Source organism: Acanthochromis polyacanthus, chromosome 5 (genome assembly GCF_021347895.1).
Source record: "Acanthochromis polyacanthus isolate Apoly-LR-REF ecotype Palm Island chromosome 5, KAUST_Apoly_ChrSc, whole genome shotgun sequence".
NCBI lineage: Eukaryota > Metazoa > Chordata > Actinopteri > Pomacentridae > Acanthochromis > Acanthochromis polyacanthus.
In genome coordinates this window covers 44,994,906-45,008,449 of record NC_067117.1, presented here as the reverse complement: position 1 = coordinate 45,008,449, position 13,544 = coordinate 44,994,906, and the positions used below count along the sequence as shown (strand labels likewise).

Below are 13,544 nucleotides of genomic sequence, written 5' to 3'. Positions count from 1 at the left end.
CAGAGCAATCAGTGGCTCAGTGTTTGCTGACGGTGGAGTACAGGGCCAGTATAGTCGGCTCCTCAGAGACGGTGGAGTAAAGGTGGTATGTGTCAGTCTGGGAAAATAAAGAAATCAACTGTATCATCTATTAACATATGTGGGAAATAAATGGCATCCTTGTGTCGGACTTACGTTGTCATCTTGAAGCTCCTGCCAGTTTTCTATAACAGAACCTGCACCTACGACATAAATTCACACTCAGGTGACTTTTTTTTTTATTGAGTTTTGGCCACTTTTTGCACTGTTTTTACAAAAATAATACATATTTCACAAAGAAATGATTCAGTCAAGTTGATCAAGAATTTCATGTCTAACAGTAAAAAACTACTAGTCTGTTTTTATGGATCAGAAAATACACATTCTAGTCTCCTATAGATGCTAAAGACAAAAAGCAGCTCACCAAGAGGACAGTCGGCAGCAGGAACAGAAGAAACCACAGGCTGCTCATTACCTGGCTTTTTTTTGATTAATGGAAAGAGGGCAGAAGTGAGACGATGTTTACACAAGACTGTGAGGAACAATTGGGATGATGAAAACATTTGCATGTTTCAATTTACACACATTAATTTAATGTCATGAATCGTATAGATGATAATAGGCAGTGACCCCCAAAGCATCCAGACAGTTAAACTCTGTTAATCTAGGATCATAAATGATCAAAAGACAATTTGTATGGCTCTAAACAGTTTTTACTAAGATAGATGAATCAACTAAGGAAGCATGAATATATCCTCTAAATGGTAGCAATAAGTATCTTTACAAGATCTGATTGTCAGACTTATGGGAGCATTTTTTTCTGCGATAAATTCTACTCATGGTTAAGGTTGAACTTAAAAACAGATGAAAAGTTAATATAAATGCTCTTAATACTGGTTAGTCAAAAACAGCTGCAAAATCTGACATTCAACGCAAAATAGCTCACTTCCTGTTGGGTTTGGAATGTGGCTGTCACTGACTTTTTTGTTCAGCCTGATGTGCTGCATATGTGCACCAAATTTGGTAGATGCACCCGCTGTCAAAAGTTGTAGGACAGGTTCTACTTTATTTGAATGAAAAAGAGTCCTAAAACTTTTGACAGGGGGTGTATGTTTCTGGAAAGTTTAGCAGTGGACTAAACCTTTATCCTGATTAACACTAGGATAACCACAAAAACAATGTTTATATTTTTCATAACCCTCCCTCACAATTTGAAATAAGATCAACATATCTGGGTGCTGCAGCTGTATTAGTTCATAAGGCCAGATTGTCAAACAATGCTGCAATCTAAAGTATGGAAACTCAAATAAAACACCATAATTGTCATAATCAGTCACTATGAGCTGCATTTGTGGAGTTTAAGTGTAGTTCATAGTGACTGATGTCCACAAGTGTCTTCATGATGAGCTGCATTTCTCATGCTTCATTGTGTAAAACCAGTCAAACTTTGTTCATGTGGAATATTTTGATTGAAAAGTATGCTTACAAGTCTTCTTAAAAATAAATGTCATTTGCTTTGACATTTTTTTTTATTATCTATTTTTGTGTTCCTCAAGTGTCAAAATTCTTTTTGGGGCCACTCTGAATGTGAATGTTGATATCTGACTAAAAATGGTTTTTAAATTAGCATTTCTTCAAGATAATTCACGCCCATTACGAAGTTTACAACAGAAAGAAAGGAAATAGAGATGTAATATAAATGCAATACATACTGTGTGTGACACTTTGATATTGTAGGAACACCAAGCGTTTTTATTACTGCTGTCAAGTGCTTGTGATCTATAAGAAAGTAAAGAGAAAAATATTTTTGTAAGGAATCTGGACATAAGACATAAGTCACCGTAAACTGTTGCACAAACAAAATAAAGCTGATTTCTCACCTCGTAGAAACCGATTTTGCTGTAAAATGCAATAAAAACAAAAAATTAATATTAACAATAAAATAACAATAACAGCTGAGATTATTCCAAATTTGTACAACATTTTTTTCACATAGTATTATTTTATCTCAGTCATGTTTTTATATTTCTCTTTCTTACAATTTAAACAGCAGGACATACAGTGGTCAAAGTAAGCTATACTTGGACTGCAGTTACTTTAATTTAACATGCAGCTTTTTGTCTCATCTCTGAGTCAAAAGTAAAACAGCTTCTGAAGAGTGATCTTATCGGATCTATTTTCAGACTGTGTTGCTCACATGTGGGGAAAAAAACGTCAGAGGTGGTTTCAAGCATGCTTTTAATTGTACATGTTAGTCAGGTGTGAGCTGTTGCTCTCGGCTCACGGTTGTTTTAGTAGCTGTGCACTGTGTTAAATCATGTTCACACAAAATACACCTGCATTCTGTCGCATTGTGGGTGGAGGGACATAATTTTTGTTCCTGAATTCTTGGACCACACATTTCAAAGTGCAGTGATTCTCAATATGAAACTGTACCCCTTAGAGATGTTTTACATTCAAAGCTGAACTGGTTTTAGATGTCTGTCAAAATCAGCATCTGGACACAGAAAAATATAGTGAGGGTATATTAGAAAGACAAATAAGTGTGATTCTCACCTCTGCTTTGTTGGTTTCTCAGAATCATAGATGCCAGTAAGACACCTCCCACAACTGCTCCACAACCGGCCACAAACACGACCAGTTTCCAAATCCGTGTATCTATCAAAACAGTGCCGTTTATTTAGTCTCACAGCATTAACACAAACAGACATTTAACACGGCGAAGAAATAAAATGAACTTTTTTGATTTTGGCAAATGGCTGCAATGACAAAGAGAGTGAAAAATTTCAAGGGGTGTGAATACTTTCCGTACCCACCGTGTTCTTACACTAAAACACTGATTAATCAAACCAACTATAATGGTACCGGTGTATCCTCTGTGCACAGGTGACGTGTTGCTGGGAGTTACCAAATCAGTGCTTCTTTCTTCTTTTTGGTTTGTGCCTAAAACAAACATTACAGCATGAAACTGATCTTTTTCTGATACTGCATCCACATAGATAATAGTAACGGTTACTTACTTTGTATAGTAATGGCAGAAAACTCGCTGTGTGGAGACTGTGACTTCCAAGCCTCAAGTTAATACATATTCTTACACTAAAACACTGATTAATCAAACCAACCATAATGGTACCTGTATATCCTCTGTCCACAGGTGGCGTGTTGCTGGGGATGGGAGTTACCAAATCAGTGCTTCTTTCTTCTTTTTGGCTTTTGCCTAAAACAAACATTTCAGCATGAAACTGATCTTTTTCTGATACTGCATCCACATAGACAATAGTAACGGTTACTTACTTTGTATAGTAATGGCAGAAAACTCGCTGTGTGGAGACTTCGCAGCATGCACAGCGTACAAACAGTTCACTTCAACTAGAGCAGATGAACTCTGATGTGACATCTTCAGCAGCTCAGATCCTGTCATTGTGTTCAGACATGGGAGTTCTCGGACAGTTCCTCCACTCTTGGTGTAGAAGAAACACTGAGATACAGAAACAGATGACGGAGGCCGACAGTCCAGAGTGACTGAGTCTGTCTCTGTGATCATCGGTGGGTTCATGGTGAGATTTGGCGGAAGAGGAGCTGAAAATTCAAGTATTTGTTAGATTATAGTTAAAGTTATATTAATCTGGAAAAAAAATTCTTATGGCTACATATACTAATTGTCAGTTACTATTTTTTTAATGCCAAAACTGAGGCTTCTAAAACTCTCATCACAGTTCCTCTGTGGACATTATATGCATGTGGAAAGAAAGAGTGTTTATAGGTGTTGATTTTGTATCAGGATATAATAAAATCAGTAATAAAGTCACTCACGTCCTACAGTGATGGAGGAAAAGTTGCTGTATGGAGAGTTTTCATAACGACAGTTCACTTTAACCTGAGCAGGTGATTTCTGACGTGACATCTCCAGCAGTTCAGATCCTGTCATTGTGTTCAGACAGGGGCGTTCTCGTACAGTTTTTCCACTCTCAGTGTAGAAATAACACCGAGACCCAGAAACAGATGATGGAGCCTCACACTTCAATGTGACTGAGTCTGTCTCTCTGATCTCTGATCCATTCACTGTCAGCTTAGGTTCAGGTAGGGCTGAAAGGTTAGAGGGTAACATATGTGCATGTTAGTGAGCATAATAAGAACACAGGCGATGCTTGAATGAATTATTTCTAATGTTAAACTCAGGGACTGACCTTGTACTTTGATCACATGAAAAGAAACTGTTGGAGAAACAAATTGTTATCAAGAGAAATAGAGGAGATGAAATGTCATAATTTTAACTAAATGTCGAAAGATTAAATGTCTTGGTGTAATTCTGTCAGTATAATGCACAGTTTGCAGATAACAATACACAGGGAGTGATGTTACATATATTAGCCAACACTGAGGATGAAAATTGTGTGAGAAAGAAGTTCAACTTACAAATGAGGGTGACAAACAACAAGGGTCCAGTCATGATGAAGCTGAAAACTGCAACTGAAGAAATCCTCCAAAGACTGCACATCTTACTGACATGCTAGACACTTTAAGTCAGGAAACCACCTGAAACATCAGGGTAATAATAGTGCTGACCACAGCAGCACGTTTTAGTGGTTGGTTGGTAGGCAGGCTGACTGACTGACTGACTTTATTGTCCGTCCCAAATGGTGACAGAAATTCTTCCTTGACAGGCTCAACAAATTTAAAATCCAACATACAGATAATAAAAATATAAATAGCAGAGAAAGCCTGAGAGAATAATTTCCTGAAAAGTCTATGAAGGAAAAGCAGCTTTTTCTCCTGAAAGATCAGAATCAGCTCCAACATCTGCATCTGACAGGATCAAGTCAAGCAGAAAGAAAAGAAAAAAGAAAATGACTTCTTTCTGATCACATCTGTTCCTCTGCTGCTCACATTCTTCACCTTTATAGTCCATTTTTAAAAGTTCGGCAGACAGGTGCTCTGCTTTGGAGTGTGACGATGTCGTCGGTGATGTGGAGACTGAAGTTTCCGTTTTACCCACAGCGTGCTTTAGGACACCCGGGTTGGACTTTATGTTTGAAATACTGACCGACAGCTCAGATTTAACTGTCTGCAGTTCCGTTTTGATGGATGTTAAATCTTCACTCAAAGCCGCCAGGAGCTGGGTCTTTAAAATAACCGCTGTCTCGTTACAGAATGAAAGTAGCAGTTCCTCCTTAAGGTCAGAGATTGCAGCATCTGAGCGCCTCTTCAAAAGAAGACATACTTGATGAAGATGTTCTCCAGCAGGACCAGAAAGACCACGACCAAGCAGCCTTGAAATCTTAGACAGCGTCTCCCTCAGGTGGGTGTCAACGGTGTAGCAAGACTGCAAAGGCCCTGGAATTCCTGAGCTGATCAAAACTCAGATAAGCTGTCCCTCTCTTCAGCACTGACCAACACCCATCTCTATAGGAGGATTGAGACATTTGTATTTCTGTAGGTTTTCATTCACAGAAGGATGGAGCTCCTGTGAACATTTAAACCCCTGGAATAACTTCTTCTTTTTAAAAGACAATGACTTTCAATTATATGCTATGGACGTTTGTTTAATGAACTTTCATGCTAAAATCCCTTTTCAGCTTTAGGAGACCCTCAGCCAGAGACGTCTCTGCATTCCACAGATCAGATAACAAGTCGTAAAACTTTATGGCAGAAGGCTGGAGTCACCCTCTCTCTCTCTTTGACTGAAACAAAGAGACTGGAACTGAACTTAAACAAAAACACTTGCCAAATTAATATTTCTATATGCATTTGGTTTTTCCAGATTTACCACAGTTACTCACAGTGTTTCATCTATGACATATTTGAAGATCATATTTGCATGTCTGATAGAAGTCGATTTATTAATTTGTGATGTTAATCATTTCTTCCCCAGGATACTATGATTTTGGAATGAATTCCCTTATTAATCTCTGAATTTCCTCTCCATTTAGGTTGAATGATGACCATTGTATTTACCTGTTACCAAATCTCTGACTTGTTGTTATATTATCACTGTGATACATATTTTTAATGTCATAAACATATAGTTATGAATGAAATGATTCACATAATGTGAACATATGTAATAATCTACACATTTAGGAACATGCCTGTCTCTTTCACACAACTGAATATGGTGGGATAGACAGATCGTGTTTTGCGCGTTTAATATCATATTTTAATCCATTCTGGACTCCTCTTTCTTCTCTACTTTGTGAGAACAAAGAGATTCCAAATTCCACCAGACTCGCGCCTAAAAGTTCTCTCTCTCCGCCCAGGTCCTCCCCTTAGCTGGACCCACAGATAAAGTCAGCCGTAGCCCACATCATTACTCTCTTGTCTCTTACCGACCCTCTCTCTTACCCCTCTCTTCCTGAGAGGCCAACCAAAGTCTCTCTCATTATTTTCTTACCTAAAGCGCGTTTTTCCTATCTTTGAAATTCCCTCACCATCTAAGTTTGTTAACTATTTATCTTTTAATATTTTTGTAACTTAAGGAGACATTTTGCTCGTTATTCGTTTTAATCTGAAGAACAGATTCAGAACCAGCATTTATTTTTCTTAATTTTGACCGTTTTTCATCAACACCCATTTTCTTGGCTAAAGCCTGAGAACCATCATTTTTAAACACTCAGCTGAGAACTACGGAGACCTGTTGGACCAGGTCTTTGCATAGAACCGATCAACCTGCGGCAGGACATCTAGGCGTGGCCACAACAACGACGACGACGCACCGCTCCGAACCCGCAGGTCCAGACCGTGTGCATAATCTGAAGGCCTCGCACGTCCCAGCCCCATGACGGTTCACTTCAATAACTCCAGCTGAGTTTGCTCTGATTCCATTCTATGGGTGATGTACTAACAGCTTGGTCATTTAATTCATTTAATCAATTTATTCTTTTACAAATCATTAGAATTCTTAATCCAAATTACCGATTACCTCGTCAGGTTAGCTCTGGCTAATCCTCACCATATTTCCTTCTCTCTCACACCTACTTCCACATCTCTCACACATGCACACACCACACACACACTCCCACATTCCACACATGCACGCACACACACACACACACCATATCTACATTGTATATAGTTCACTTGTAATTATTTTCATAGAATAGTTAATAAATACCTCATTATAGACCAAATTACAGTCTTGTGTTTCTTTGTGTAGAATGTGGTCAATTTAAACGAGGATTCAAGACTTTTTGATATGAGATTGATCAAAATTTTTATGAATATTAATTTTTTTTATTAATATTAATTTTTTCCCTAGAAATCTAGGGTGGTGCCCCAATTATTGATAACGAGAGCAATAAATCATAACGTAGTACTGCTACATATATTGGTTCCCCGTCCGAGGCCGATTAAAAACCTTTTTTGCACAAAGAAACACTGAAGTCTCCTCTGCCATTCATTCACATACACTGGTTCTTTATCTGCTGTGTGAGCATATGTCTTCCTGTAATCAAATTGTGTAAGTAATTTACTGCTTGAAACACTGTTTTGTTTTTATTTCACGTCGGATTGATAACATTAGTGGACGCACTTGTGTTTTATCAATCTGTTTTTTTTTTTTTTTCTCCGTTTATTTGTAATCATTTACAAACATTAAGGCATAACATTACATTCATAACCAATCAAAATATGCTACTTTGAGTAGAAGCCAACATCAATCAATGATACAATGAAAAAAAAAAAAAAAAAAAATTTCTTAAGGGTCAGTTTAGAGGTCAGTTAAATTGTAATGCTCTATTTGATTTAATAGCTCTATTGCAGTTTTCAATTTCATGTATTTCAAGGATTTATAATATTCTTTAAACTCATTTATAAAACATTTAAATACGGGAGGGGATTTGAAATATTTAGACTTATGTATATGATGTTTTGCCAATATGAGGATTACATTTATCAACAAGTTATCTAATTTACTTTCCAGAATCATTCCATATAAAATATCAGCCTGAGAGGATAGTTTAACAGTTACCTTCTTATTCTCCAACCATTCTTGGATCTGAGACCAAAAAACCTTAACCAAGACACACTCATAAAAAATGTGACTTGTAGTTTCCATTTCTGTTTTACAAAAGACACATTCATTACTATCAAATTGAAATCTAAGTCTTAAAAATTCACTTGATGGATATATGTTATTGATCAGTTTAAAATGAATTTCTTTAGATTTTGGTAACAAGGGGTATTTTAAATAATCTGTTCTTAATTTCTTGACTTTAATCAATTCAAATTCTCTAAAATCTTGGATTCTACAATATTGTTTGGGATATAAATCATTAGTAAGTATTTTTCTAATAAAACTATTGTTACAATTTCTATCCAAAAAGTTTATCTCTTCTATAAAAAAATTAGGCAATCTAGGTACTGAATTGGAATGAATAACTACTTCTTTGGCTTGTGATAGGAATGGTTTAGGAATAGCATTTACAAGATTGAAAAATTGTTTTGGATGACAGCAAAAGTTCCATTTCACCCCAAAGTCATTGTATGAGAGAATATTTCCATTTGAGTCCAGCAAGTCCATAATACACCAAATATTTCTGTCCATCCACTCTTTGTAAAATAGAGATTTGTTCCTTCGAAGAATGTATCTGTTGTTCCAAAGCGGTGTAGTATGGGGGGTAAAGTTATGTTTGTATAACATCTTCCAGTATAGGAGAACCTGCTGATGAAATCTTGACAACTTGATGTTTAGTTTTTTAACATCATAATCGCATTTTAACAAAAACTGTAACCCTCCACAATAAGCAAAAATATTATTTGGAAATGTATTCCAAAAAACATCTGGATTCTTTAAAAAGGACTTCAACCAGTTATTTTTAATTGTACCATTCATACACTCATAATCAATAGCTTTTAGGCCACCATGTTCATATTCCTGGAGCAGAACAGCTTTTTTCAAGTAATGGGTTTTGTTGTTCCAAATAAAGTTGAAATTTAGTTGATTTACAGCTTTAATAAAAGATGGTTCTAATGCTAGTGAGTATGTGGGGTGCAGAATTCTAGACATTCCATCAACCTTTGAGAGCAAAATACGTCCAAAAATGGTAAGATCTCTTTGCATCCAAAGGTTATAAATACTTTTACATTTGTTCAATTTATTCTCCAAATTTTCTAAATGTCTTTCTTTTGAATCTTTAGTTATATGTATGCCTAAATATTCGACATGTCGTTTTATATTGAAATTATGTATGGAGGTATCGGGAATACTTTTCACTGGTAAAAGTTCACACTTATCTAAATTAAGAAATAAACCTGAAGCTTTGGAAAATTGCTCCACTGCATTTAAAGCTGTGAGAATTTGACTATGGTCTTTAAGAAAAAGAGTTGTATCGTCAGCATACTGACTAATAAGCAGTTCTCGATCAAAAACTTTGATCCCTTTCAGAGTTTGTATATTTTTTAGGTGAATAGCTAGCATTTCTGCAGCTAAAATGAATAACCCAGGACTACAAGGACAGCCCTGAATTATACCCTTATTTAAGTTAAAACGATTTGTAGTACCAAGGGTCAATGCCACTGAACTATTCCTTTCTTTGTAAAATATTTTCATTGTTTTAATAAACTTTATTCCATAACCAAAAAGCTTTAAAGATTGTGTTAAGAAGGGATGCTCTAAATTATCGAATGCTTTTTTAAAGTCCAAAAAAAACATTAAACTATTGTCTGTAATTAACTCATCATAGTCTAGTAGATCAAGTACTAGGCGAATATTATCATGTATAGAACGGTTTTTCATAAAACCTGTTTGAGTTGTGTCAATAATCTCAGGAAGAGTACGCTTTAATCTTGCTGCATATATATGAGATAAAATTTTATAGTCATTATTTAGGAGTGTAATAGGTCTGAGATTATCGACACGTCTCCTGTCTTTTCCGGGTTTTGGAATAAGAACAATAACTCCTTGCTTCATTGTTGGTGGGAGGTTTTCTTTTTCAATTGCTTCTCTAAACACATCAAGCAGAAACTCCCGTAGTTCAGACCAAAAATGTTTATAAAAATTTGAAGTCAGGCCATCACAACCTGGTGATTTATTGAGTTTTAAACTACTAACTGCTTTGTCTAATTCATCTAAAGATATGTTTGAGTCACAAAGTTCAATTGAATCATTTTTGAGTTTGGGAACATTATGGTTTTTTATTACATTCAAGAAATCTTCGCAATCTGTTGGTGAGAAGCAAGAATTATATAAGTTAGAATAAAACGAGTATATTTCTTTTGCTATTAACTTAGAATCAAAGCATTCATTACCATTTATTATTAAGGAGTTTATTACATTTTTTTCTTGTCTACTTTTTTCTAATTTAAAGAAATATGAGGAGTTCTTTTCTGCTTCTTCCATCCATTTAGATTTAGATCTTATAAAAGCACCTTTAGCTTTCACTTGGTACAGATTGTCTAGTTGATTTTGTAATTCCAAAATGCTTTGTTTTTGTTCATTTGACGAATTTAAATTGTTACACAAATCATTTATTTGAGTTGCAAGTTCTTTTTCTTTGATATTACTTTTTTGAGCGATATCTTTACTATATCTAATTGAGTATTGTCTTATTTTGTATTTTAAAAATTCCCATTTTCCACAGAATGTTTCAAGGTTTTTATCATTTATAGTTTCCCTAATCAATGCACATACTGTTTTACAAAAATCCTCCTTTAACAGTAGAAACGAGTTAAATTTCCAATAACCCTTATTTCTTTTTAGAGATGTTGGAGGTTTGATTTCCATTGTGATAATAGAGTGATCTGTCAAGGGAGCTGTATCCATTGAGACATTTGCTATGATATGGCACAAGTTATTGTTGACCAACCATAAATCAATTCTTGATTTGGAACCACCATTAGGTTTAAACCATGAAAACTGTTGTGTGTCTCCATATTTTTCCCTCCATATATCAGTTAGATTTAATTCATTGCAAAAAGTTTGAATTAATGCATTATAATAATTTTGGTTGTATTTACTTGGCCATCGATCTAACCATTCATCTGGCACACAATTAAAATCACCCCCTGTAATTATAGCTTCAGTGGGGTAAAGTCTTTTTTGCTCTAATATAACATCAGTTACTTTAGTAAACAGATCTTTGTTTTGAGAAGGAGTATTATATCCATAAATATTTGCAATAATTACAAATGTGCTGTCAATCTCCATAACTATTATAATAAAATGTCCGTGTTCATCTTTTTTAATAGACTTTACTGAGCCTATGTAATTATTTAACAATATTGCAACTCCAGCTGACTTTGAAGTACCATGAGAATAGTAAATTTTATCCCCCCATTGGTTATTCCAAAATTTCTCATCTGCAGATGTCGAGTGTGTTTCTTGAAAAAAGATTATTTGAGCTTTCTGACCTTTAGAAAATAGGAAAATAGCTTTTCTCTTGACCCTATCTTGTAAACCTCTTGTATTCAAAGAAGAAAATAAAAGACTGCTTTTCAAAAGCACCATGTACAAATAAAATAAATAAAATAAGTTAAAAAAAAAAAAAAAATTATTATTATTATTTTTTTTCCTTTTCTTTTCCTTCCCTTTTTTCCCTTTTCCTTTCTTTCTCTTTCCTTCTTTCCTTTTTCTCCTGTAAACGTGTATTAGCTCAATACCACACTAATACGAATAACAAAGGCTTTTAACAGCCAGCAGAACAACAAACTTTCAGAACAATAAGTCAATCTTCAAGTTTTACCCGAGTGTAACATAGTTCAGTATCGTCGTTTTCATGGAGGAGCGGTGATCCTTCTTCCTTCCACATATGCGTAGGGACCCTTGAATCCTGCTTTCTTCCCTTCACCTCGTGCTTTGGCGACGATTGGCCATAACGCATCTCGAGCCAGCTTGTCTTCTTTGGTTAGATCTTCCACGAAGTGTATCTTCAAGTCCTCACACACCTTGTGCTTGTTTGAAGCCCTCCATATTTCATCCCGGTAGACACGCTTGGTAAACTGCATGATGACTTGACGTGGCTTATGGTCAAGTCTTCTCCCAAGCCTATGGACCGTATCCACAGCCTCATCCATCTTCGGCGCCAGTTGTGGTGAAATGCGGCTCAACAGGTTGATAACATCCTGCCTGGTGTTTTCACCCTCTTTTTCTTTGAGCCCGTTCACTCGCAAATTCCATCTTCTTTTATATCTTTCAGATTCTCTGACTCTTTCACGCAGCTCGTCATTTTCACGGGTTAACTCCGCCACATTACTTTTCATCTCCTTCACCGTCTTTTTGCACTCTTCTAACTCCGCCATGATGAAAGTAATGCTCTCACTGTGGTCATCAACAACATTCTTTATTTCACCAAGCCTATTGTCTTGCTTATCAAACCGTTCAATGAGAGAATTGAGAGAGGCTTGGATGGCAATCAGAATGGTAGTATTAGAAGGTTCTGGAGCAAAGTCCATCTCACCGGTTTTCATTTTCTTCATGTCGTTCTTGTTTGGAGTTGTTGGCAGGCGTTTGGCGCTGGTCTCTTTTGATGCTTTTTTAGGTGATTTAGAAGTCATCACGTCACCAAAAATAACATCCACACAACCGTGTTAAAAGTCCAAGGTTGTTTTGATGGGTAAATCCTTACAACTCAGAGAAAAAGTGAAAGTTTGTGTCTGCCGACCACAGGGCTTCTGCACTACGGCGCCATCTTGCCTCCTCCCTTATCAATCTGTTCTGCCGTGAGCGCTGTTGATCCGTGACGTCAGCTGAAGCTGCAGTCAGTCCCTGTGTTGCTAACTAAACTAGCCTGAGCTCTTTGAGTTGTTTGAAAAGTTTTGATCCATCTTGATACCGTTTATTTGTCGACTAAAACAATTAAAAATAAGGCCTGGAATTCATGAACAGTGCTATGCCTTACCGATGAAACGTCCGGAACGCATAGTTTGTTCAAAAGCCTCCCAGTTAGCGTTCGGAGTAGCTAACCGAACTTGCTAACTCTGCTTCGGCAGCTTGAGGTAATTTAGCATTTGGGTGTCTCGTGCCCAACACACATTCATTGCTTGGTTAAATATAACCTTCGTTTGCTGTTTGCTAAGATCTACAGCGACCTAATTTTATTAGATAAGGCACAATTAGCCGCCGAGCTAACTAGCATTAGCAGCGAGCTAACTAGCATTAGCCCGGCCTTCAACCACCAAATTAAGAACAAGCCCAGTGGCACCATCTTGTGGCTGTTTCGAAGTGTTACACTTAAAGCAGAAAAACTGCAATTTCTAATACATGTAAGTCTTTGAAACGCATTTTGATCGAAAAGCACGACTAACTTTTGAATTTAAAACACTGAACTATTGTAGTTAACACCTATTATTAAACATTTAATGCACTTATTCAATTGATTTTAACCCACTATTGAATTTTAATCCACTTTTTGATTTTCAGTTCAGATTCTGAACCTAAGCAATTTTCACAGATTCTGACTCATCACTTAAACACAAGTTAAGTGAGTTGTTTTTGCATCAACTAATCAGTTGAGCACATTTTAAGTAAACATTTAATGTGCATAATCAAGCTTGCAATTTAATGTTTATTTTGAAACTTTTTCATAGTTAAA

At 36.1% G+C, this 13,544-nt stretch overlaps 1 long non-coding RNA gene across 1 annotated transcript; it reads right to left on the bottom strand.

Moving 5' to 3' along the window:
• Positions 1–439: 439 nt before the first annotated feature.
• On the bottom strand, positions 440–2,678 carry LOC127534215 (uncharacterized). Its single transcript, XR_007942249.1, has 4 exons — positions 2,575–2,678; positions 1,899–1,917; positions 1,731–1,797; positions 440–497 (listed from the first exon to the last, which is right to left on the bottom strand). It is a non-coding gene; the product is annotated as an uncharacterized LOC127534215 (long non-coding RNA).
• Positions 2,679–13,544: the final 10,866 nt, after the last annotated feature.